Source organism: Tachyglossus aculeatus, chromosome 5 (assembly GCF_015852505.1).
Source record: "Tachyglossus aculeatus isolate mTacAcu1 chromosome 5, mTacAcu1.pri, whole genome shotgun sequence".
NCBI lineage: Eukaryota > Metazoa > Chordata > Mammalia > Monotremata > Tachyglossidae > Tachyglossus > Tachyglossus aculeatus.
This window is the reverse complement of record NC_052070.1, coordinates 101,297,414-101,321,847: the sequence shown is the minus strand read 5'-3', so window position 1 is coordinate 101,321,847 and position 24,434 is coordinate 101,297,414. Positions and strand designations below refer to the sequence as shown.

The window sequence follows — 24,434 nt, the reverse complement described above, 5'->3', positions numbered from 1 at the left end:
TCTCCTCCAAGGTTCAGAGCAAGCTCTCCTATCTGACTCAATGCTCAGGAAGGGGTGGAGACCCTCAGTTTTCACCATTTAACTCTGGAGGTGGCCTCGGACCACGCGTGTGCAGAGTGCCTGGGCGGTGGGGTCTCGGGAGTCCAGAGCTGGGAGGGCATGGTGGCAAGTGAGCATAGGAAGCAGTTTTGTCCCACGGAAAAGGCACGGGCCTGGGAGTCAAAAGACCTGGGTTCGTATTCCTGCCCTGCCACTTGTCTGCTGTGCGATCTTGGGAGAGTCACTTCACTTCTCTGTGAAGATTGATTGATTTATTCTATTTATTTTATTTTGTTAGTATGTTTGGTTTTGTTCTCTGTCTTCCCCTTCTAGACTGTGAGCCCACTGTTGGGTAGGGACTGTCTCTATATGTTGCCAACTTGTACTTCCCAAGCGCTTAGTACAGTGCTCTGCACACAGTAAGCGCTCAATAAATATGATTGATTGATTGATTCTCTGTGCCTCGGTTGCCTCATCTATAAAACGGGGGTTAAGACTGTGAGCCGCATGTGGGTCATAGATTAGCTTGTATCTACCTCAGTTCTTAGTACAGTGTCTGGCACTTTACATGTACCATAAAGAACACACACAAAAAAACGAGGACCAGGCCCAAGCTAAGGAGAATGCACAGGACAGTTCTAAGGGGGAGGGGAAATAGGAAAACAAGCCCAAGAAGGCAGGCTAGAAGAATTGGACTTATTCCACCTGGATAAAAATTTAAAGGATGATAATACTCCATCACGACTGACAAAAAGACAGGAAATGGGAGATGCAACCGATGGGAGCAAAGGTAGACTAAAGGAAGAACTTCCAGAACTTCCAGGCATGAGAGTGAGACCTAGGAGGAGGTCTAGCAGGAAATTGAGTCCTAGCAGGAAATTGAGGAAATATCTTTTATGGACTCTCTGGTGCAAGGAGAGCCATTTATGTGGGGACCTGTCTGAGACAGGGGAATGAACCAAATGGCCTCCTGTGACCCTCTGCAGGGGGTGGGATGAAGCTGTTGTTGAGTGGGGAGAAGGGAAACCTTTGTGGAACGGAGCTACGGCTCCAATTTCTCTGAGTTTCACAGCCTGCCCTTTTTGTTAATAGCATTTGCTAAGTGCTACTCTGTGCTGGGCACTTTACTAAGCACTGGAGTAGATACAGGCTAATCAAATTGGACACAGTCCATGTTCCACGTGGAACTCACGGTCATAATCCTTATTCTACAGATGAGGTAACTGAAGCACCAAAAATTTAAGTGACTTGTCCAAAGTCGCAGCATGGCTTGGTGGAAAGAGCATAGGCTTTGGAGTCAGAGGTCATGCGTTCTAATCCCGGCTCCTCCACTTGTCAGCTGTGTGACATTGGGCAAGTCACTTAACTTCTCTGTGCCTCAGTTACCTCATTTGTAAAATGGGGATTAAGACCATGAGCCCCACGTGGAACAACCTAATTATCTTGTATCCCCTCCAGAACTTAGGACAGTGCTTGGCACATAGTAAGTACTTAACAAATGCCATCATTATTATTATAGATGGTGGAGCCAGGATTAGAACACAGGCCCTTCTGACTCCCAGACCTGTGCTCTATACTCCAGGACACACTGCTTCTAAAGGACTTCCTTTGTGGTGTGTCTGGGAGGAGGAGTGGTGGACTGGAGCCAGAATTCTTGGCTCTAGTCTCAACTCTGCCCCTGACTTCCCACTGTTGCCATGCTAGTCTCTTCTGTGCCTGAACTGAGGTCAAGACTGAATTCAATCCCCAAGGCCTTGCTGAACACGTACATGTACGTACGTTATTATGTACATATCTGTAATTTATTTATTTATATTAATGTCTGCCTCCCCCTCTAGACTGTAAACTCATGAGGGCAGGGAATGTGTCTGCTTATTGTTATATTGTACTCTATTGTACTCTTAGTATGGTGCTTTGCACTAAGTGCTCAATAAATACAATTGAACTGAACTGAATTGAATTGAATTGAATTGAACCAGCCACAAACCCAACACACCCCACCATCATGCTCAAGGATTCACTCATGACCCTAACCAAGGCCAGAGGTCAGAGAGAAACCAGGCAGGGCCTAAAATAAAATCAGACTGTGGGTGGCTCTGAATTACAATAAAATAGGAAATGCCATCTCTGTGACTAACACTGGGGCTGGATATTTATCAACTTCTGTTTCCCCTCCACCCCTCCACCACCTCCAGACACATCATTTCTCTGACATGGGGAGGCAAACAGGCTGGCTGAACCTGTTGTGATTTTAATCGTTTTGCTAACTGTTCTTAGCCCAGGGTGCTAGCACAGTGAAAGTCCCAGAATCCCAATGCTGCAAGGGTCCTTGAGAAGTCATCGGGTCCAGGCCCCTGTCTACAGGAAAGTTAATGACTGAACTGACTGTCCCCTTGGGAATGATATAACAAGGTGTGGGGGGGAACATCCATTATTATAAAGACTACCTCTCCCCTCTGTGCCCCCCACCCCACCCAAGTCTCCCTCCCAGGTGTTCCTCAGAGGTCACTGAATAGCCAACCATGTTCCCCGGCCTAGAGACTGATACAATCCCGAAGCAGCTTTTCCCACCAGGCCTGCAGACCAAGCACCTGGCTTTCCTTCTGAGTCTCCTAGGAACTAGAAGTGGCCAAGAGTTTTAGGAAAGGACAAGCTAAGCTGGCTGCACTCTCTGGGTGACTCATCCTAGAGGAGTGGGCAGCGGAGATTTGGGGCTCTAAGAAACACCCCCAACTTTGTGGGCAGGGAATGTCACTGTTTATTGTTATACTGTACTTTTCCAAGCACTCAGTATAGTGCTCTGCACACAGTAAGCGCTCAATAAATACTATCGAATAAATGAATGAATTAATGAACTTTGTCAATATCTGCTCTTCTCTGGTGGGGAAGAGCATCCCAGGAGTCACCTTTAGGACTGGGAATAGAACCCAGGCCTTCTGTTCCCCCGAGTCCAGCACTTCATCTCCTTCCCCATGCTGCTGTTGTTCTACAGGAAGTCCTCTACCTTCCTCTTTCCCACCACAGGGAAATACCAGTTTCTGCCAAGAAGGGTCTGCCCCTTCTGCCAACAGGGCAGACAAGCTGAGGGGAGGGAGAGGGATTGATGGGGAGCCTGTTGCCCATCTGCTTTTCTGGTGCACTCCAGGAACACTTCAATGCCACACCTTTTTACCCCTCCCCTTCTCTCCTGGTCCTCCATCCAGGCCTTCCTGCACAGGAGGGTGGGGTGGCTTTCAAGAATCGACCAGATTCTTCTTTTGAAGCCCGCTAAATTCTCTCCTTCCACATCCCAGCTCTTGGTGGTAAAAATAGTGGGTGCTGTGAAAACGAAACCTAACAAGACCTCCTTCCTGGCCTTAATTGTTGCCACGGCAATGACCTCTGTCAGCCATCTTTAATTAACTCGGAATAGATCTCGCCAAATGAGTTTCTCCCTCAAATTGCTCAGCAGTCCTCGCAGTCATGCAGCCCCCTCCCAACAGCCCCTCTGGCCCCTCATCCTGTTCCTGCACTCTGCGTTGGTGAGGTTTTGAGGTGCCCAGCCAAGGGTGGTTGGGTAGGCCTCCTCCTCACCCCTATCCTACCTCCACCCTATCTCTGCCCATCTTGCCCCCTCATGTTCCCTGCTGGGTAGGACTCTTGTCTGTCTGCCCCTCTGAGCCCACCCAGAAGTCAGAAGATGATAATAATAATAATAATGATTGTAATATTTGTTAAGCACTTACTAAGTGCCAGGCACTGTACTAAGCACTGGGGTGGGTACCAGCAAATCGGGTTGGACACGGTCCCTGGCCTATGTAGGGCTCAAGGTCCCAATCTCCATTTTACAGATGTGGGAACTGAGGCCCAGAGAAGCAAAGTGACTTTCCCAAGGTCACACAGCAGTGGCGGAGTGGTGGAGCTGGGTTTACAACCCAAAACCCATGCTCTATACACTAGGCCACACTGAGGAAGTGACATGGGTGACATGGCAGAGGGGGTAATAGATGAGTGGGAAATGGGGAAGGCAGGGGAGGGGGAGATTGAGCCTGGGTGAAGCAGTTTAACAGGTGAAAAGGGCATGAAAAAGGGGCAACTTCAAATTTTTGCAGGCTAGGGAAGCAGCATCATCTAGTGGATAGAGCAGAGGCCTGGGAGTCTGAAGGACCTGGGTTCTAATCCCGGCTCTCCCACTTGTCTGCTGTGTGATTTTGGGCAAGTCACTTACCTTTTCTGTGCCTCAGCTACCTCTATACCATTGTATAGAGCTACCTCTATACAATGAGGTGCTCAAATGGGGATTAAGACTGTGGTCCCCATGTGGGACAAGAACTCTGTCCAACCTGATTAACTTGTATTTACTCCAGGGTTTAGTACAGTGCCTGATACATAATAAGCACTTTAAAAATACCATTAAAAAAACCAAACATACAGTCCTGTCTGGCTCAGCCTTGCCCACTGTTTGCCCACCTTCTATGTTCCCCCTTTTTTTTGATGGAATTTGTTAAGTGCTTACTAAGTGCCAGGCACTGTACTAAGTGCTGGGGTAGAAACAAGATAAGTTGAACACAATCCTTGTCCCACATGGGGATCACAGTCTAAATCTCCATTTTACAGATGAGGTAACTGAGGCAGAGAAGTTAAGTGACTTGTCCAAGATCACACAGAAGACAAGTGGCAGAGCTAGCATTAGAACCCAGGTCCTTCTTACTCCCAGGCCCACGCTCTTTCCACCAGGCCATGCTGCTCCTCCCAAGGGCACCTTTGGCTGAAGATGCCTGGGGATACAGAGGGGAGACATGGTGAAGGGGGAGCTGGATGAAGAAGGGTATAAGAATAAGAAAAGCCTTAAATCTTGACACTCACATGCACAAACATTCACACATGTACTCACACACTTACATACTCACATACCTACAGTTTCAAACATCCATCCATACACATACACGCACACATACTCATGTGCACATACATATACACATACACACATTCTCATAAGCATTCACATGCAGACTTTCACACACATGTAGATTCATAGGAATACACACTTATACATCCATATTGACATACACATACAAACCCAAACTGGTAGGAATTTGCACAACTTCAATCAATACCACTAAAATTTAACAGTGGGTGCTGCCATGGAGGGCATACAATCTGTTCTACAGCCGCAGATTGACCCCTACTCCAGCCAATTGTCTACCAGTTCATGCTTTTGGTCACAGAAGGACCTGGTGAAAGAGTGTGGGTGGCTCAGAACAACCCATCGCCACTGCCAGAAACACATTTAAAGCATAGAGATGCATGGCCTAGTGGAAAGAGCTCAGGCCTGGGAGTCAGAGGATCTAGGTTCTAATCCTGTTACTGCCACTTGACTGCTGTGTGGCCTTGGGCAAGTTACTTAACTTCTCTGGGCCACAGACTGGAGGAGAGCCACAGAGTAGAGGGTTCTAAGGGTTCTAACCTGGTTCTAATGTCCCCCTTCCCCCCAACCAGAATGACACTGGGCCAAAATCTCCAGTGGCTACTAATCAATCTGCGCATCAGGCAGAAACTCCTCACCCTCGGCTTCAAGGCTCTCCATCACCTTGCCCCCTCCTACCTCACCTCCCTTCTCTCCTTCTACAGCCCAGCCCGCACCCTCCGCTCCTCTGCTGCTAATCTCCTCACCATCCCTCGTTATCGCCTGTCCCGCTGTCGACTCCCGGCCCACGGCATCCACCTGGCCTGGAATGCCCTCCCTCTGCCCATCCGCCAAGCTAGTTCTCTTCCTCCCTTCAAGGCCCTACTGAGAGCTCACCTCCTCCAGGAGGCCTTCCCAGACTGAGCCCCCTCCTTCCTCTCCCCCTCGCCCCCCTCTCCATCCCCCCGTCTTACCTCCTTCCCTTCCCCATAGCACCTGTATATATGTATATATGTTTGTTCATATTTACTACTCTATTTATTTATTTATTTTACTTGTACATATCTATTCTATTTATTTTATTTTGTTAATATGTTTGGTTTTGTTCTCTGTCTCCCCCTTCTAAACTGTGAGCCCACTGTTGGGTAGGGACTGTCTCTATATGTTGCCAACTTGTATTTCCCAAGTGCTTAGTACAGTGCTCTGCACACAGTAAGCACTCAATAAATACAATTGATTGATTGATTGAAAGGACATGGGGAGAGGGGCTACATCATGGTCCGGAACCTAAGCAAAAAGGAGGGTAAGCTCCTTATGGGAAGAAATCATGTCTATCAATTTTACTGTATTGTTCTCTCCCAAACCCTTAGTACAGTGCTCTCTGCACACAGTAAGTACCCAATAAATACTATTGATTGATTGACAAAGTTTTACCAGGTGCAGGGGAGGGTGCTAATTTGCCTTAGGTCTGTGTTCTCCCCTCACCCCATTTCAGAACAGCCCCTTCTCCCCATTCATTCTTTCATTCAATCGTATTTATTGAGCACTTACTGTGTGCAGAGCACTGTACTAAGCACTTGGGAAATACAAGTTGTCAACATATTCAGCCTTTATTGAGCACCTACTGTGTGCAGAGTACTGTACTAAATGCTTGGAGAGTACAATAACTAAGACCTCTTGGAAAGAGTATGGGCCTGGTAATCAGAGGACCTGGGTTTTGATCACAGCTCTGCCACTTGCCTGCTATAGGACCTTGGGTAAGTCACTTCACTTCTCAATGCCTCACTTTCCTCATCGGTAAAATAGGGGCTCGATACCTTTTCTCCCTTACTTAGACTGCGAGCCCCCTGTGGGGCAGGGACCGTATTCGACTTCATTATCTTATATCCACCCCAATGCTTAGAACAGTGCTTGGCACATGGTAAACTTAACAGTCAATTGATCAATGGTATTTATTGAGCACTTACTATGTGCAGAGCACTGTACTAAGCACTTGGGAAAGTACAATACAAGAGTTGCTAGATATGTTCCCTGCCCATAATGAGCTTACCATCTAGAGGTGCCACAGTTATTATTATTGTTAGGCACCTACTACGTGCCAAGCATGATGCTAAACGCTGGGGTAGAAACAGCACAATCGACTTGGAGCTAACCGTCCCCCACTTTGGACTTTGGAACCAGTCTGTGACTCTTCCCCTCCTCCCTCCCCCACCCCAGGATTGTGGGGGCTGGGCCAGGGCAGTTGGACCCATTGTTTCTCTTGGAGTGATTCTTTCCCACAACTGTCACTTAGGGGTCTGCCTTCACAACTTCAGATAGTTCGAAAGCCTTAATCCTCTTGGAAATCGCAGTTTCTCAGCACTTTTTTATGGTATTTGTTAAGCGCTTACTATGGGCAAGGCACTGTTCTAAGCTCTGGGGTAGATACACTGTAATTAGATTGGACACAGTCTATGTCCCACATGGGGCTCACAGTCTTAATTCCCATTTTTCAGATGAGGTCACTGAGGCACAGAGAATCAATCAATCAATCAATCATATTTATTGAGTGCTTACTGTGTGCAGAGCACTGTACTAAGCGCTTGGGAAGTACAAGTTGGCAACATATAGAGACAGTCCCTACCCAACAGTGGGCTCACAGTCTAGAGGAAGTTAAGTTAAGTGGCTTGCCCAAGGTTACACAGCAGACAAGTGGCAGAGCTTTTCCCCCTTCTAGAACCCATTGTTGGGTAGGGACTGTCTCTGTATATTGCCAACTTGTACTTCCCAAGCGCTTAGTACAGTGCTCTGCACACAGTAAGTGCTCAATAAATACGATTGATTGAATGAATGAATGAATGAACCCAGGTCCTTCTTACTTCCAGGCTCATGGTCTATCCACTGGGCCATACTGACATTTTACCCTCCCTTGTGGCTGTGTTTGGGACAGCTGTGACTGTTGTATTCTGAGCAGAAAGGATCCTGATCAATCAAACAATAGTACTTATTAAGCGCTTACCTTTTGCAGAGCACTGTTCTAAACACTCGGGAGAGTACAATATGGTGGAGTTAGTAGATGTAATGCATGCTCACAAGGAGTTACAGACTAGAGGGGAAAGCAGACATTAAACTAAATTACCAATGGATACATACATAAGTGCTGTGGAGACTGGGTGAAAATTAAAGTGTTTAACAGGTACAGACTCTATTAATAATAATAATAATAATAATAGTAATATTTGTTAAACACTGACTATGGATTAAGCACTGTTCTAAATCCTGGGGTAAGATACAAGATAATCAGGTAGGACACAGTCGCCATCCCAAAGGGAGCACACAGTCTAAGTAGGAAGAAGAGCAGGTGTTGGATCCACATTTTACAGTTAAGGCTCAGAGAAGTTAAGTGACTTGCCCAAAGTCTTACAGGAGGGAAGTGGCAGAGATAGGATTAGAACCCAAATCCCCTAACTCCGAGGTCCATGCTCTTTCCACTATACCACACGGCTTCATACACAGGTGACACAGAAGGGAGGGCTATAAATAAAGGAAGCAAACACTGAAATCCTGCTCCTCTAGCAGCAGTTGTTCTTACCATATCCACAGTTGTTCTTACCTTTATCATGTTTTTGAATTTTTAGTGTTTCATCCATCATTTGATGGTGAGCCCCCTCTAAGGCCAGAGACCAGGCCCAATCCTCCTCCTTATATGTTTTCCTAGTGCTTAGTACGGTACTTTGCACAGAGTAGGTACTTAATAAATACATTTACTACTACTACTGCCACTCACGGCCAAGACAGAGAAGTAGAATAGCCTAGGGGGGCCTAGGAATCAGAAGAACTTGGGTTCTAATCACAGTTCTGCCACTTGTCTGCTGTGTGACCTTGGGCCAGACACTTAACTTCTCTGTGCCTCAGTTACCTCATCTGTAAAATGAGGATTAAGACTGTGAGCCCCGTGTGAAACATGGACTGTGTCCAACCTGATTATCTTCTGTCTATCCCAGTATTTATTAAGGTGACTGGAACATAGTAAGCTCTTAACAAATACCCTGAAGAAAACAGACCACTCAGGTTCTCCTTGCCTTGTGCAATTGTCTCTATGCCTCAGTTTCTTTGTTTGTAAAATGGAGATTAAGTACTTTGGTCTCCTTTCCCCTTAGACTGTGTCCCATGTAGGACAGGGTCTGTGTCTGATGTGATTGTATGTAGTCCAGTGGTCAGCACAGTGTTTGGCACGTGCTAATGCTGAACAAACATAACAGTTACTATTGTTATTATCATTATTATTATTGTTGTTGTTGTTATTGTTACTATTATTGGACACTTCTTAGAGAGTCTGCAGCACTCTGGGGACCCGGACAATCCCCAAAGAAGGCATAGTCGACTGGGCCAGACAGCTAGTGGGTGTGAAACTCCTATCCCCTTACTGTGGGGGTTCTCCAAGGTTCAGTGCTTGGTCCCCTTCTGTTCTCGATCTACACTCACTCCCTTGGTGACCTCATTCGCTCCCACGGCTTCAACTATCATCTCTATGCTGATGACACCGAGATCTACATCTCTGCCCCTGCTCTCTCCCCGTCTCTCCAGGCTCGCATCTCCTCCTGCCTTCAGGACATCTCCATCTGGATGTCTGCCCGCCACCTAAAACTCAACATGTCCAAGACTGAACTCCTTGTCTTCCCTCCCAAACCCTGCCCTCTCCCTGACTTTCCCATCACCGTTGACGGCACTACCATCCTTCCCATCTCACAAGCCCACAACCTTGGTATCATCCTCGACTCCGCTCTCTCATTCACCCCTCACATCCAAGCCGTCACCAAAACCTGCCGGTCTCAGCTCTGCAACATTGCCAAGATCCGCCCTTTCCTCTCCATCCAAACCACTACCCTGCTCGATCAAGCTCTCATCCTATCCCATCTGGACTACTGCACCAGCCTTCTCTCTGATCTCCCATCCTCGTGTCTCTCCCCACTTCAATCCATACTACATGCTGCTGCCCGGATTGTCTTTGTCCAGAAACGCTCTGGGCATGTTACTCCCCTCCTCAAAAATCTCCAGTGGCTACCAATCAATCTGCACATCAGGCAGAAACTCCTCACCCTCGGCTTCAAAGCTCTCCATCACCTCGCCCCCTCCTACCTCACCTCCCTTCTCTCCTTCTACAGCCCACCCCACATCCTCCGCTGCTAATCTCCTCACCGTGCCTCGTTCCCGACTGTCCCACTGTCGACCCCCGGCCCACGTCATCCCCCGGGCCTGGAATGCCCTCCCTCTGCCCATCCTCCAAGCTAGCTCTCTTCTTCCCTTCAAGGCCCTACTGAGAGCTCACCTCCTCCAGGAGGCCTTCCCAGACTTAGCCCCTTCCTTCATCTCCCCCTCGTCCCCCTCTCCATCCCCCCATCTTACCTCCTTCCCTTCCCCACAGCACCTGTATATATGTATATATGTTTGTACATATTTATTACTCTATTTATTTATTTATTTATTTATTCATTTATTTATTTATTTATTTTACTTGTACATATCTATTCTATTTATTTTATTTTGTTAGTATGTTTGGTTTTGTTCTCTGTCTCCCCCTTTTAGACTGTGAGCCCACTGTTGGGTAGGGACTGTCTCTATATGTTGCCAACTTGTACTTCCCAAGCGCTTAGTACAGTGCTCTGCACACAGTAAGCACTCAATAAATACGATTGATTGATTGATTGATTGAAAATGTTTGCTTTCGGGTCGATTGAAACCGTCATCAGGGAGCCAGAGCACCTGCGGTCTTGAAGGGGCCGATCCGTGCCAGGGTGCAGCACTCTGATAGGGGGTGCCAGGTTCTGATTCATTTGGAGGTTCTTCCATGGTGAGGATGGTTTTGTCTTTCCTACCTTTGCTAGTCTTTTATTCATTCAATCGTATTTATTGAGCACTTACTGTGTGCAGAGCACTGTACTAAGCACTTGATGTCTCCCGACTCCTCAAGAACCTCCAGCGGTTGCCCATCCACCTCAGTCTTGAACAGAAAGTCCTTACCATCAGCCTGAAAGTAATAATAATAATAATAATGTTGGTATTTGTTAAGCACCTACTATGTGCCAAGCACTGTTCTGAGCACTGGGGGGATACAAGGTAATCAAGGTTGTCCGACGTGGGACTCACAGTCTTAATCTCCATTTTAAAGAGGGAACTGAGGCACAGAGAAGTTAAGTGACTGGGCAAATGACTTGCCCAGTCACACAGCTAAGTGGTGGAGTCGGTATTAGAACCCATGACCTCCGACTCCCAAGCCCATGCTCTTTTCACTGAGCCACACTGCTTCTCGTCACCTGGTCCCCTCCTGCCTCACCTCGCTGGTCTCCTACTGGAATCCAGCCCCCAAAGTTTGATCCTCTAATGCCAACCTACTCACTGTACCCTGATTTCATCTATCTTGCCAGCAAGCCCTTTCCCGCTTCTTTTCTCTAGCCTGGAATGTCCTCCCCTTTCATATATGCCAGACCACCACCCTTTCCACCTTCAAAGCATTATTAAGGTCATGTTTCCTTCAGGAGGCCTTTCCCAACTAAGTCCTCCTTTCCCCTTCTCCCTCTCCCTTCTGCGTCTTGGATCTGTGATGTTTGGGCATTTGGTATTCACCCCACCCTCAGCCCCACGGCCCTATAGTATATATCTTTAAATTATATATTGCAAACTATTTATATTAATGTCTATCTCCCCCTCTAGACCGGAAGTTCCTTGTCAACTCACTGTACAATACTAATTCTATGGTATTGTACTCTCCCAAGTGTTTAGTACAGTGCTCTGCACACAGTAAGCATTTAGTAAGTACCATTGATGATGATGATCCCTGTGGGATCTGGATGACTTCCATCAGCGGTCCAGAATCCCTCTGAAGTCTCCACTGCCAGTATAGATGCAGCTGTATCTTGCCGGACCCTGGCCCTGGCTCCTCTGTGCAGGGGGAGACCGACTTCCTCTAGATCGTAAGCTCGTTGTGGGTAGGGAATGTGCCTGGTTTTGTTTTATTGTACTCTCCCAAGCGCTTAGTACAGTGGTCTGCACACAACAAGCACTCAATAGATACTCCTGGCCCACATCCTACCTCTGGCCTGGAACACCCTCCCTCCTCAAATCTGCCAGGCAATTACTCCCCCTGTCCTTCAAAGCCTTACTGAAGGCACATCAACTCCAAGAGGCCTTCCCAGACTAAGCCCCACTTTTCCTCAGCTTCCACGCCATTCTGCATCACTCTGACTTTCTCCCTTTGCTCTTCCACAGCCCCTGGCCCCCCAGCACTTACATATATGTATATATATATCTATATATCTATAGCTATATAGATATCTATATATGTATAGATATAGACATCTATATAGCTATAGATATATAGATATATATCCGTAATTTTATTTATTCATATCGATGTCTGTTTATTTTTATTGGTGTCTGCCCCCGCCCCCCCCCCCCCCAGAGTGTGAGCTTGCTGTAGTCAGGTGCATCCAAGGGAGAGGGAGGGTGGGAGCCCCTGGGGTTGACCCTCACCTCTCAGGAATCTGGGTCTAAGGGAAGTGTGTGTGGGGGCATCTGTTCTATCCAGAGCTCTGCTCACAGTAAACATTCAATAAATGTCATTGATTGATGGCTCTGCATGCCACCTGGGGCTGGGACCTTCTAGTTTTCCCCCCGAAGTGTGGGACATTTCTTTTCCCCCTCGCTCTTTCTTCTCCCCTCAATCCTCCCCCCCCCCCCAACCCCCGTTCACCGGCTGGGCCAGGCCTGGGCTGCTTGGATGGGGGAGCAGTTGAGGATGGATGGGGAAGGTCACCCTCACAGGACTGGGGAAGGGGGGGGCGTCTGTTGAACCTAGGTAGCACTTTCCATATTTTGGGGTCAGTGTGGAGAGAAAGTGGGGGCATGAAAGAAGGTGATCCGTGGTCTCAGACCCCTTTGACCCCTCTGTTGGGCTTCAGTCCCTCCTGGCTCCCAAGGCCCGGAAAGAGAAGGGATGGGAGTTTCCAGCGAGACTGGCTGAGGGCCCTGCTAACTGGTCAACAGGGCCTAGAAGAGACACAAGCAGCACAACGTGTGTGAGTGTAGGGATGTGTGGATCTCTCTGAGCTATGTTGATCCAAGCACCTTAATCCCATTTTGACTGCTGCATCAGCCTCCTCGCTGACCTCCCTGCCTCCTGTCTCTCAATCAATCAATCTAATTTGCTGGTGCTTTCTGTAAGCAGAGCACTATACTAAGCCCCCGGGAGAGTACAATATAACAATATCATAGACATGTCCCCTGCCCACACTGAGCTTACAGTCTAGAGATAGAGATAGGCATTAATAGAAGTAAATAAATTGCGGATATGTACATAGGTGCTGTGGGGCTGAGGCAGGGGATGAATAAAGGGAGCAAATCAGGACGATAAAGAAAGGAATGGGAGAAAAGGAAATGAGGACTTAGTCAGGCAAGGCCTCCTGGAGGAGATGTGCCTTCAATAAGGCTTTGAAGAGGGAAAGAGTAATTACCGGATATGAAAAAGGAGGCCAGAGGCAGGGTGTGGCCGAAAGATGAGTGGCGGGATAGATGAGACAGAGGTACAGTGAGCAGGTTGACATTAGAGGCATAAAGTGTGTGAGCTGGGTTGTAGTAGGTGAGCAGTGAGGCGAGGTGGGCGTGGTCAAGGTGATTGAGTACTTTAAAACCGATGGTAAGGAGTTTCTGTTTGATGCGGAGGTGGATGGGCAACTACTGGAGGTTCTTGAGGAGTAGGGAAACATGAATTGAACATTTTTATAGGTAAATGATTCGGGATGCATAGTGAAGTATGGACTATAGTAGGAAGAGACAGGAGTCAGGGAGGTCAGTAAGGAGGCTCATACAGTAATCGAGGCAGGATAGAATAAGTGTTTGGATTAATGTGGTATCAGTTTAGAAAGGGTGGATTCTAGGGATGTTGTGGAAGATGAAAATGTTGTGAAAGATGAACCGAAAAAATTTAGAGATAAATTGAATAGGTGGATAGAATGAGAAAGATGAGTCAAGTATAACACCAAAGTTAACGGCTTGTGAGACAGGAAGGATGATGGTGTTGTCTACAATGATGAGAAAGTCAGGGGGAGAACAGAGTTTGGGTAGGAGGATAAGACATTCTGTTCCGGACATGTTAAGTTTGAGGTGCTGGCAGGCATCCAAGTAGAGATGTCTTGAAGGAAGGAGGGAATACGAGACTTCAGGGAGACAAGAGAGAGCAGGGCTGGTGATGCAGATTTGGGAATCATCTGCAACGAGGTGGTAGTTGAAGCCATAGGAGTGAATGAGGTCTCCAAGGGTTGGGTGTAGATGGAGAATAGAGGGGGACCCGGAACTGAACCTTGAGGGACCCCCACAGTTGAGGGGCAGGGGAACCCACAAAAGAGACTGAAAATGAGTTGCCAGAGAAATAGTTGGAGAACCTGGAGGGGACAGCGTCAGTGAAGATGAGGTTGAATAACGTTTCCAGGAAAAGGGGGTTGTCCACAGTGTCAGAGGCAGCTGAGAAGTCGAGCTGGGTTAGGATGGAGTAAAGGCTGTTGGATTTGGCAAGAAGGAGATCATTGGTGACCACTGAGAGGGCGGTTTTTGTGGAGTGAAGCCAGATTGGAGGGCGTCAAGAAGAGAATTGAAGGAGAGGAACTTGAAACCACAGGTGTAGACAACTCGCTCAAGGAGTTCGGAGAGGAATGGTAGGAGGGAGATGGAGTGGTAACTGGAGGGAGCCGTGGGGTCAAGGGAGGTTTTATTTTTAGGATAGAGGAGACATGAACATGTTTGAAAGAAGTGGGGAAGAAGTCACTGGAGAATGAACAGTTGAAGATGGCGATCAGGGAGGAAAAAAGGGAGAGGGCAAGTGCAGTTCATAATTCCCTCTGCTGCACGGATGATTTTTCTAAAAAAAAAGTTCCATCTATATCTCCCCACTCCTCAAGAGCCTCCAGTGGTTGCCCATCCACCTCCATATCAAACTGAAACTTCTTACCAATGACTTTAAAGCACTCAATCACCTTGCCCCCTTCCACCTTACCACTCTGATCTCCCACGATAACTTTCATTCATTCATTCATTCAATCGTATTTATTGAGCGCTTACTGTGTGCAGAGCACTGTACTAAGCGCTTGGGAAGTACAAGTTGGCAACATATAGAGACAGTCCCTACCCAACAGCGGGCTCACAGTCTAGAAGGGGGAGACAGACAACAAAACAAAACATATTAACAAAGTAAAATAAATAGAATAAATATGTACAAGTAAAATAAATAGAGTAATATATATGTACAAACATATATACATATATACAGGTGCTGTGGAGAGGGGAAGGAGGTAAGGCGGGGGGATGGGGAAGGGGAGGAGGGGGAGAGGAAGGAGGGGGCTCAGTCTGGGGGGGGGGAGAGGGGGCAGAGCCCACACGCTTCCCTCCTCTAACTCCAACCTATTAACTGCACCCCGATTTTGTCTATCTCACCACTGACCCCTTTCCCACATCCTCCCATATTAAGTCCTCATTTCCCCATCTCCCTCTCCCTTCTCCATCACCTATACCTTGGATCTATACTCTTTAAGCATTTGATACTTACCCCCACCTTCATCCCCGCATCACTTATGTTTATACCCATAATCTATTTATTTATTTTAATACTTGTCTCCTTCTCTAGACTGTAAGCTTCTTGTGGGCTGGGAACATGTCCTCTCTCAAGTGCTTAGTACCATGCTTTGCACACAGTAAGCACTCAATAAACACCATTGATTAATTGACTGTACACCTATGTGCCCCTCTCAGGGTCGCACCTGAAGAGTTTCCAGTGCCCTACCAGTGTCAGCTACAGGAGGGAGAGTCAAGCAGAGACATACCCATTCCATTCCTAGCGTGGGCAGTGGCTAGCGAGTGGAAGGCAATCTGCTACAAGTCAAAACTCACCCATTCTGGGCAGCAGCAGCATGGGAGAGAGTCGAGGGCATAGATTCGAGTTTATAATAATAATAATGGTATTTGTTAAGTGCTTACTATGTGTCAAACATTATTCTAAGTGCTGGGATAATGAAGGCATTTGTTAAGTGCTTACTATGTGCCAAGCACTGTACTGGGATAGGTACAAGGTAATCATCACCAACGTGGGGCTCACGGTCTTAATTCCCATTATACAGATGAGGTCACTGAGGCACAGAGAAATTAAGAGATTTTCCCAAAGTCACACAGCTGACAAGTGGCAGAGGTGGGACTAGAACCTACAACCTCTGATTCTCAAGTCCTTGCTCTTCCCACTAAGTCATGCATTTACTGCACAGAAGGCAGCAATGGCAAAACACTTCCCTATTTTTACCAAGAAAACTCTCTGGATACACTACCAAAAAGATTGCAGATGGAGAGTGGGGAGTTCTGGGAGAGATGTGTCCACGGTGTCGCTATGGGTCGGAAATGATTCAATGGCATAAGACAAGACAAGACAGCTATGTTGCTACCCGTGCTTCCGTAGAGGTTTCTGCGAGGACTGTGAGAACACATCTGCGTGTGTTTCTGTGGGTTTGATTCTGATGGGTCTCTCTGAGTATGCTTGGGTATATGCATGTTAGTGTGTGTCTCAGGGCATGACCCTGCCTGTAAATGGGTAGCGTCATCATTATCATCATCATCATCATCATCATCCATGGATTTATTGACCACTTACTTTGTGCAGAGGACTGCACTAAGTGCTCGGGAGAGTACAATATATCAGTTGGTAGTCACTCTGTACACAGTAAGCTTACATTCTATCAGTCAATCAACCAATGATTTCTATTGAGCACTTATTTTGTGCAGAGCACTGTACTATGTGCTTGGGAGAGTACAGTCCAACAGAGTTGGTAGATATATTACCTGCCCACAACAAGCTTACAATCTAGAAATGGAGACAGACACTAATAGAAATACATTTATGATAAATAATTTAAAGGTATATACGTAAGTACTGTGGGTCTGAAGGTGGGGTGAATATCAAATGTCCAAAGGTTACATGGATGATGGAGAAGGGAGAGCAAGGCTTAATCGGGGAAGTCCCCGTGGAGATGTGACCTTAATAATGGTTTGGGGTATAGGGAAGGGGAGGAAGTTCCAGGGTACAGAGAGGGCGTGGGAGAGAGGATGGCAGCAAGAAACGGGAATAGAGTGTGAGAGCTCGGCTGAAGTAGGAGATTAGTGAGGTGAGGTAGGAGTGGGTGAGCTGGTAAGAACTACGTGCCGCTGTATCCCCATGGCTCTCAGCACCGGTCTCTGAAACAGAGTCCTCTGTTCTGTCTGCTAGACCTTCTAGACTGTGAGCCCGTTGTTGGGTAGGGACCGTCTCTATATGTTGCCGATTTGTACTTCCCAAGTGCTTAATACAGTACTCTGCACACAGTAAGCGCTCAATAAATACGATTGAATGAATTGAATGAATGAATGCCCGCCTCAGGGAGCGACACCTGCCGAGAATATGGCAAAAGTGGCCGTGGCCTCGTCTTCAAGGCCTGGGATTTTTTTAACGGAATTTGTTAAGCGTTTACTACATGCTATGCACGGTGTAGCTGGAGGAGGTACAAGTTAATCAGGTTGGACGCAAGGACTGTCTCAGAGGGGCTTACCATCTTAATCCCCATCATACAGATGAGGTAATTGAGGCATAGAGAGGTGAAGTAATTTGCCCAAGATCACACAGTAGACAAGTGGCAGAGCGGGATTAGAACCCGGGTCCTCCTACTCTCAGGCTCTTTCCACTAAGCCACGCTGGATGTTTATGAAGATGAGGGGTTGCGGGGAACGAGGGTAGCCACCGACTCCTTCTTCCCCTAGTCCACCGAGTCTCCCTTCCCCAGGGAAGGGAGAATTCCAGGGCAACGGGCAGCCAAATGGACCAGGGCATCCTCTTTGGGAGCTGGAGAGTTAAGTCAGGGTGACCCTCTGTCCCCTTTGCCCGCCCCAAAGTGTTGGGACACTAGATGCTCGGAGAGACTCCAAGAAAGCCAGGAGAGATCTCAAATGCAATTATTAGGATTCAGAACTATGGCGATGAGCAAAACACTGTTAGCCCTGCAAGGTAGCGCTTCTGGCGACAGGCGAACAGGTCCGAACAGGCTCGACCGGACCCGAATGCTTTGCCATGGCGGCACCTAGTGGTACGCAGGGGAACTGCATCTGCCTGCAAATGGGCTGAAGGAGAGGGACACCCCGATCTCTCCGAGTCTACCCTTTCCCGATCAATCAATCATCAATCAATTTTTTACTGAGCATTTAATATGTGTGCTAAGCGCTTGGTAGAGTACAATATCACGGAGTTAGCAGACAGGTTTCTTGCCCATAACGAGCTTAGAATCTACCAGGGGAGACAGATAGTAATATAAATAAGTAATTTATAATTCTCACCTCTGCTTTTCCCTTCAAAAGTACCTACGTCCTAGGCTTTAACTACTCCCTGATTGATCCGACCTTCCCGGAATTTCAGGGTCTTGGCACGTAGTAAACGCTTAACAAATACCATCATCATTATTATTATGATGGTTCAGGAGGCGATCATCCTAGAAAGTATTCATGATAGGCAATGGGTTGCCCGCTCTGTTTTCTCTTACCCAACTCTAGGCTGAAAGCTCGTTGTGGGCAGGAAACGTGTCTGCTAACTCTGTTGTATTGTACTCTCCCACTACAGTGCTCTGCCCACAGTAAATGCTCAGTAAATACCATTGATTTATTGATTGTTTGATTGATTGATTGATTGATTCATTTAATCGTATTTATTGAACGTTTACTGTGTACAGAGCAGGAGTTGGGGTGGAGGAGAGTGGGGGTGGAGGAGAGTGAATCGCTCTGGATTCCACTCAGCCACTACTAACAGCAGCTCTGATGATTATAATTAATTACTGTGGAATTTGTTAAGCGTTTACTATGTGCCAAACACTGCTCTAAGCGCTGGAGTAGATAGAAAATAATCAAGCCCCACATGGGGCTCACATTGTAAGTAGGAGAGAGAACAGGTATTAAATCCCCATTTTACAAATGAGAGATCTGAGGTATAGAGAGGTTGTGACTCTCCCAAAGTAACACAGGAGACAGTGAATTAGAACCCAGGTCCTTGGACTCCCGGGCCTGAGCTCATTCCACAGCACACTTGAAAATCCCTCCACTTCTGTCTGGGATGGACTTTTGGGTAGGAGTGTAAGGGGTAGAAAATGGGCTCTTTGGAGTGCAGTATTTTAAAGAATACAATTTCCTCTGCCTTGTTAGACTTGCTGCCTAGGGACCTACATTGTAAGAAGGCATTATAAGTGACCTTGGGCAAGCCACTTACCTTCTCTGTGCCTCAGTTTATCTTAATGGTAAAATGGGGATTAATTAGATTGTGTCCAGGCTGATTAGATACAAGCTAAGTATCTACCAGTGTTTAGTAAAGTGCCCAGTCCATAGTAAGCACTTAAAAATCATTTTCAAAAAGAGTGAGATTAGGGCCAAGGGAGTCCTGGGTTGGGCTTCAACAGTACCCTGGTGTCCAAGGTCCCTGGTCAGAAAGGTGAGGGTAGAGTCTTTTCAAACAAACGTTGGCAGAATTGGGGACAGAGGTGGGTCACAGCCTTGAAGGACAGGATAGGAGAGCCAGGCTCAGGCTCTTCAGGAGCTGATATCCATCCCTCTTTCCAACTCTTTCTTTCAGCTCGTGGTCCATTAGGAACAGCAGATCTAAGAGGCCAACGGAGTCCCCAGTGCAGTCTGGCATGCAGAATTTGGTTGAGCCCAGCCCCTAGCTGAGGCAAGGAAAGCCCCTCTGTGGAACCCAGAGAGAGTAGGGTCCTGGCCCAGGAGATCATAGGAAGAATGGAAATTTGACCACTGCAGACCGCCTGCTATCACACCAACTGGAGGAGAATCCGAACAAGTGTTCTTGGCCCTAAACATGCTCAGATGGCCCAGAAGTCTTTCCTGAACATCCACAGGCCCAGATCCAGAATTTGGAGCAATGTACACCCAGGCCGGAGAAAAGAGGAGCAGCAGGGAAGGGATTGCAGGAACCAGGACTGCCAAGTGTCTCCTCCAGAACATCTGATCAATCCCCTTACCATTCTACTCACGCCCCCTCCTCAGTCACCTCAGGACTCTCTCTCTTACTGATTCATTTATCCACTTACTTTTATTGTTTGTATCGACTTCCACCCACCTTTAATTTTTCTATGTTTATCATTTTCATATACTTTCTTCTCCATTCGACCATAAGCTTCTTGAAGGTAGATGATTCTCTTTATAGTTCTTTGGTCTGGTATCCAAGTGCTTTGGCTCAGTGCTTTGCACACAGTGGGTACTGAAGACTGTGCTCTGCAATCAGAAAAATCCCAATACTGTGCTCTGTACCCAATAGATATCCAGTGCAGTATTCTGTGTCCAATAGATAGCTAGGATTGTTGATGATGGAGATTCATCAGCTCAGTGCACTTGAAAATCTTCTGTCTGGGATGGACTTTTGGGTAGGGGTGTAAGGGGAAGAAAATGGGCTCTTTGCAGTACAGTATTTTAAGAACTATAATTTCCTCTGCCTCGTTAGATTTCCTGCACACATCACCTAGGGACCTACATTGTAAGAAGGCATTATAAAGTGTTTTGTAAAGAGTTGTAGCTATTTGATTATTTGCTCAATTTTTTTTCAAAATGCAGCAGCAAAGGATTCTGAAGATCTTGGACAGCCACATTTATGGAATTTCTGAACTCTTGCTAAAAGTTGGAAGGAATGCCAGATTGAGCAGAGCTTTAATGGTTTCAAAAAAACAAAGATTTTATTGCTCCCCTTTCTCACTGATCTCCTCGTCAACTCCCCAAGACGAGCTCCGGTTTTGGTTCTGAAAACAAAGGTGCAGGGAGCTGAGATCACATCGAATCGAATACGGATACTCTGGAACTGTCCATACCCTGCTATATGATCTTTGTGAAGTCACTTAACAAATGCTACATCTCTTCTTCAATTATTCCACACCTCTTTTACCGTATAGGGAGGCAGGGGCCAAGAGAGGTTAAGTGCTTACTCTGTGCCAAGCTCTGTACGAAGCACCAGGGTAGTTACAAGAGCATCAGATCCCTCATGGGGCTCATCGTCTAAGTAGGAGGGAGAACAGGTATTGAGTCTCCATTTTGCAGAACTGAGGTAGAGAGAAATGAAGTGACTTGCCCAAGATCACACAGCAGGTAAGTGGCGGAGCTAGGATTCGAACCCAGGTCCTCTGACTCCCAGGCCCGTGCTGTTTCTCCTGGGCCACGTTGAGGTAGCAGCGGGAAGAGAACCCTGGCCCCAGGATCCTGGATTCAAGTTCTAGCTCTCGCATTGATCCATGGTGGCTCAGTGGATAAGTCATATGGCTCACTGAACCTCAGTTTTCCCATCTGTAAAACTGGCAGAATGTCTTCCCGACCCCACCTCCCAGGAGCTCTCCAGAAGAATGGTGCTGAAAGAAGACGGAGGCCCTTTAGGCTTCTCACGTCCCACCCTTCAAACCTTCGGGGGTAAATAATAATAATGGTATTTGTTTAGCGCTTACTATATGCCAGGCACTGTACTAAGCGCTGGGGTAGATACAAGGTAATTGGGTTGGACACAGTTCCTATTCCACCTTGGGCTCAGGGTCTTCATCCCCATTCTGCAGATGAGGGAACTGAGGCCCAGAGAAGTAAAGTGACTTGCCCACGGTCACATAGCAGATTTATGGCGGAGTCAGGACTAGAACCCAGCTCCCTCTCACTCTCAGGCCCATGTTCTATCCATTAGACCACGCTGCTTCGGGTGAAGAGCCGAGGGGAGGGCAAGGGCCCGTGCTGGGAGAGAACTGGGCTTGGGTTCAGAAAGAGGAAAGAAACGCACTGTAAAACCCTTCCCAGCTCAGGGGGTTCTCATGGGGTGGGTGGGCCTGGCCCGAGGAAGCTGGGGAGGCGATGGGGGAAGTGTCTCAGCTTCCTGAACAAAGGTCAATCCCTCTCCCTGGTGATGTTCTTTTGGGGGCTTTGTCTCTGGCCGGGGGTTGGGGGTGGGGAGGGGGAGAAAATCACTTGTGGGAAAGGGAGGGGCTGCTGGCATCGGGGTGGCTCTCAGAGAGGGCGCAGTGTCCCGCTTCCGCTCTGGTATCCCGGGGGCCGGGGCTGGCGGGACCCTGCCAGCTGCCGGAGAAAGGGAGCTTTGTCCTGCCCCGTCCCCTTGGCAAGCACCCGTCGCGGGGAGGGGAGGGGCGGGCTAACTGCAGCGACTCCCCATCCCGAGCTTCCTTCCGGGGGCAGTTCCCTCACAGCGCGGCTCAAGGGGGGGAAGGAGAGGGAGAAGGGGCTAGGCTGGAGGGGGTCGTTGCCCCTCGGCAAGGTTGAACTGTGAGCTGCCTGCGTGGGGTACCCCAACTCCAGGGATTTCAGGACCCCCTCCCCTCTTCGTCCCTGAGTTTCAGAAACAATTTCCAAACTGGCAAGGCTGAGCGGGAGGGTCTCCTCTGTGCCCCAAAGGGCTGCGACAGTGGATGCCTCTGGCCAGGTTTCTCCATTGACGAAAAGCACATTGAAATACGAAATGGAGGCCCAGCGCCTGACCAATTCCTCCTTCCAGGTGGGGTCCTGGTTTGTCTGGCTAATGCGCTGGGGATGGATTAGCTGGGTGAGGAACCTGGACTGCCTGCGTGGGGTATGGGGACAGGGACAGGACCTCTGTTTCTCTGGGGACAAACGGTCCCGGGCTACAGCACCCCCTTATCCCCCGCTCGGGGCTGGGCAAGGATTCACCCAGCACTTTCTGCCCAGATCCCGGCAACCTCGGCGTCCTGGCCTTCCTGAGGGTAGCCGCTGAGAAACAAGCATTTTTCAGATCCCTGGGAGCTCTGGGAAGCGGAGTGCAGGATGGAATCACAGTGATCAGCCAGTTCTGGGGTTCTGCCTGTGTCCCGAGAAGCCTCAGTACCCTAGGGTCCCTATGGTTCTCTTGGGTCAGTCCCAAAAGCACCTGAGAAAGGGGCAGTACTCTTCCTGGCCATTGTCCATCCACCCCGTGACATCCTCAGTCTTCCCCACCCCCACCCCCCGCTCCCTACTTTGTGTTGGAAGTGAGAAGCCTGAAGAAGCCTGTCGTTTTCTCAGAACAGGCCCAGAGGGCTGTAGACACCATTTTTAATGGGATTTGTCAAGCATTTACTATGTGCCAAGCACTGTAATAATAATAATAAATGTGGTATTTATTAAGCACTTACTACGTGCCAGGCATTGTACAAAACACTGGGGTGGATAATAGGAAATCAAGTTAGACATAACGCCTGTCCAGCAGGGGCTCAGTCTTAATTCCCATTTTACAGATGAGGTAACTGAGGCACAGAGAAGTGAAGTGACTTGCCCAAGGCCACACAGCCGACAAGTGGCAGAGCGGGGATTAGACCCCATGACCTGCTGACTCCCAGGCCCATGCTCTCTCCACTAGCCTCATTTCTTCCCTCCTCAGATTCTCTTCTGCAGGAAGGAAGTCACAGAGTCACAGAGTCAAGTGGAAGAAAAGTGGGAGAAGTGAAGGCGCCCTGAGGGGAAGGGACTCTCTTTGGGGTTGTCCCAGCTCCCAGTTCCTGGCTTCCACTGGGGTTGAGGGCTCTCAGAGCCGGCGGCCAGGACTGCTGGGAAGGCATCCATCAACCTCTACCTCTGTCCAAATTGTGTCCCGAGACTAGACACAATGGGGCGACAGCGGACGTGGCCGTCCCTCACCACCTTCCAGACTTCCCCAAGCCCTGGGTCCCAGCTTGAATCTCGTCTTGTCTAGTCACATTGAGTTTGGGGGAAGTCCTCACTTGACAGGAGTCTTGTTCACCACACTCCCTCCCCACCCCAGTGAAACCAACAAGAAGTCCTGGGATTACCTCCACAGCCTCAAGCATCTTCAAAGGTAATTACGTTAAGCTTTGTTGCCATGAAAACCGGTCTCTACCCCTCTTCACAAACCCCCAGCCTGATGGACTGGAGGAGAGAGAGGGAGAGGAGATGTGAGTTGGATAAGGCTTTGTCCAGCAGGATGGACACTGATTTCACTCAACCCCCAGACTCCAGTTTACTCCTGAACCACTGTACAGGGTCAGCAGTGGGGAGAGTAGGTACTGGACTAGGATGGCAATGCTAATCTGACATCCTACACTGTCAGCTCCGTGGTCTCCGTGGAAGGGACCACCCTTGATGTGTTTAGTCAGTTTTGAAGAGGTCCAGACATTTCAGAATGGGTTTGAACCTCCAACCTTCCCTGCTTCCCTCCATACCCTGCCAAGGGGATGTTATCCTGTCCATTTCAGAGGCTGGAGTTGGGAATTCCCATGTGCCAGTGGGAGCAGAATGGCCCCAGGGAAGCCAGGCCTTCATTTCCAGCCTCCTCTAGAGCAGAAGGTCCAGGGTGAGGACCCATCCACTATCTATGTACTCAATGACCTGGATTGTCTGGGGGTACTTCCCCTAGTGGGGGAGAAGATTTTCCCTTCTTCTGCTCTGTCTCCGCTTACTCTCCTCCCTCCTCATCTGTCCTCCACACCTC

The 24,434-nt window shown here is 48.2% G+C and overlaps 1 non-coding gene across 1 annotated transcript; it reads left to right on the top strand.

Moving 5' to 3' along the window:
- The first annotated feature begins 15,690 nt into the window (after positions 1-15,690).
- Positions 15,691-15,828, top strand: LOC119929312. The gene has a single exon (XR_005451443.1). It is a non-coding gene; the product is annotated as a small nucleolar RNA SNORA7 (small nucleolar RNA).
- Positions 15,829-24,434: the final 8,606 nt, after the last annotated feature.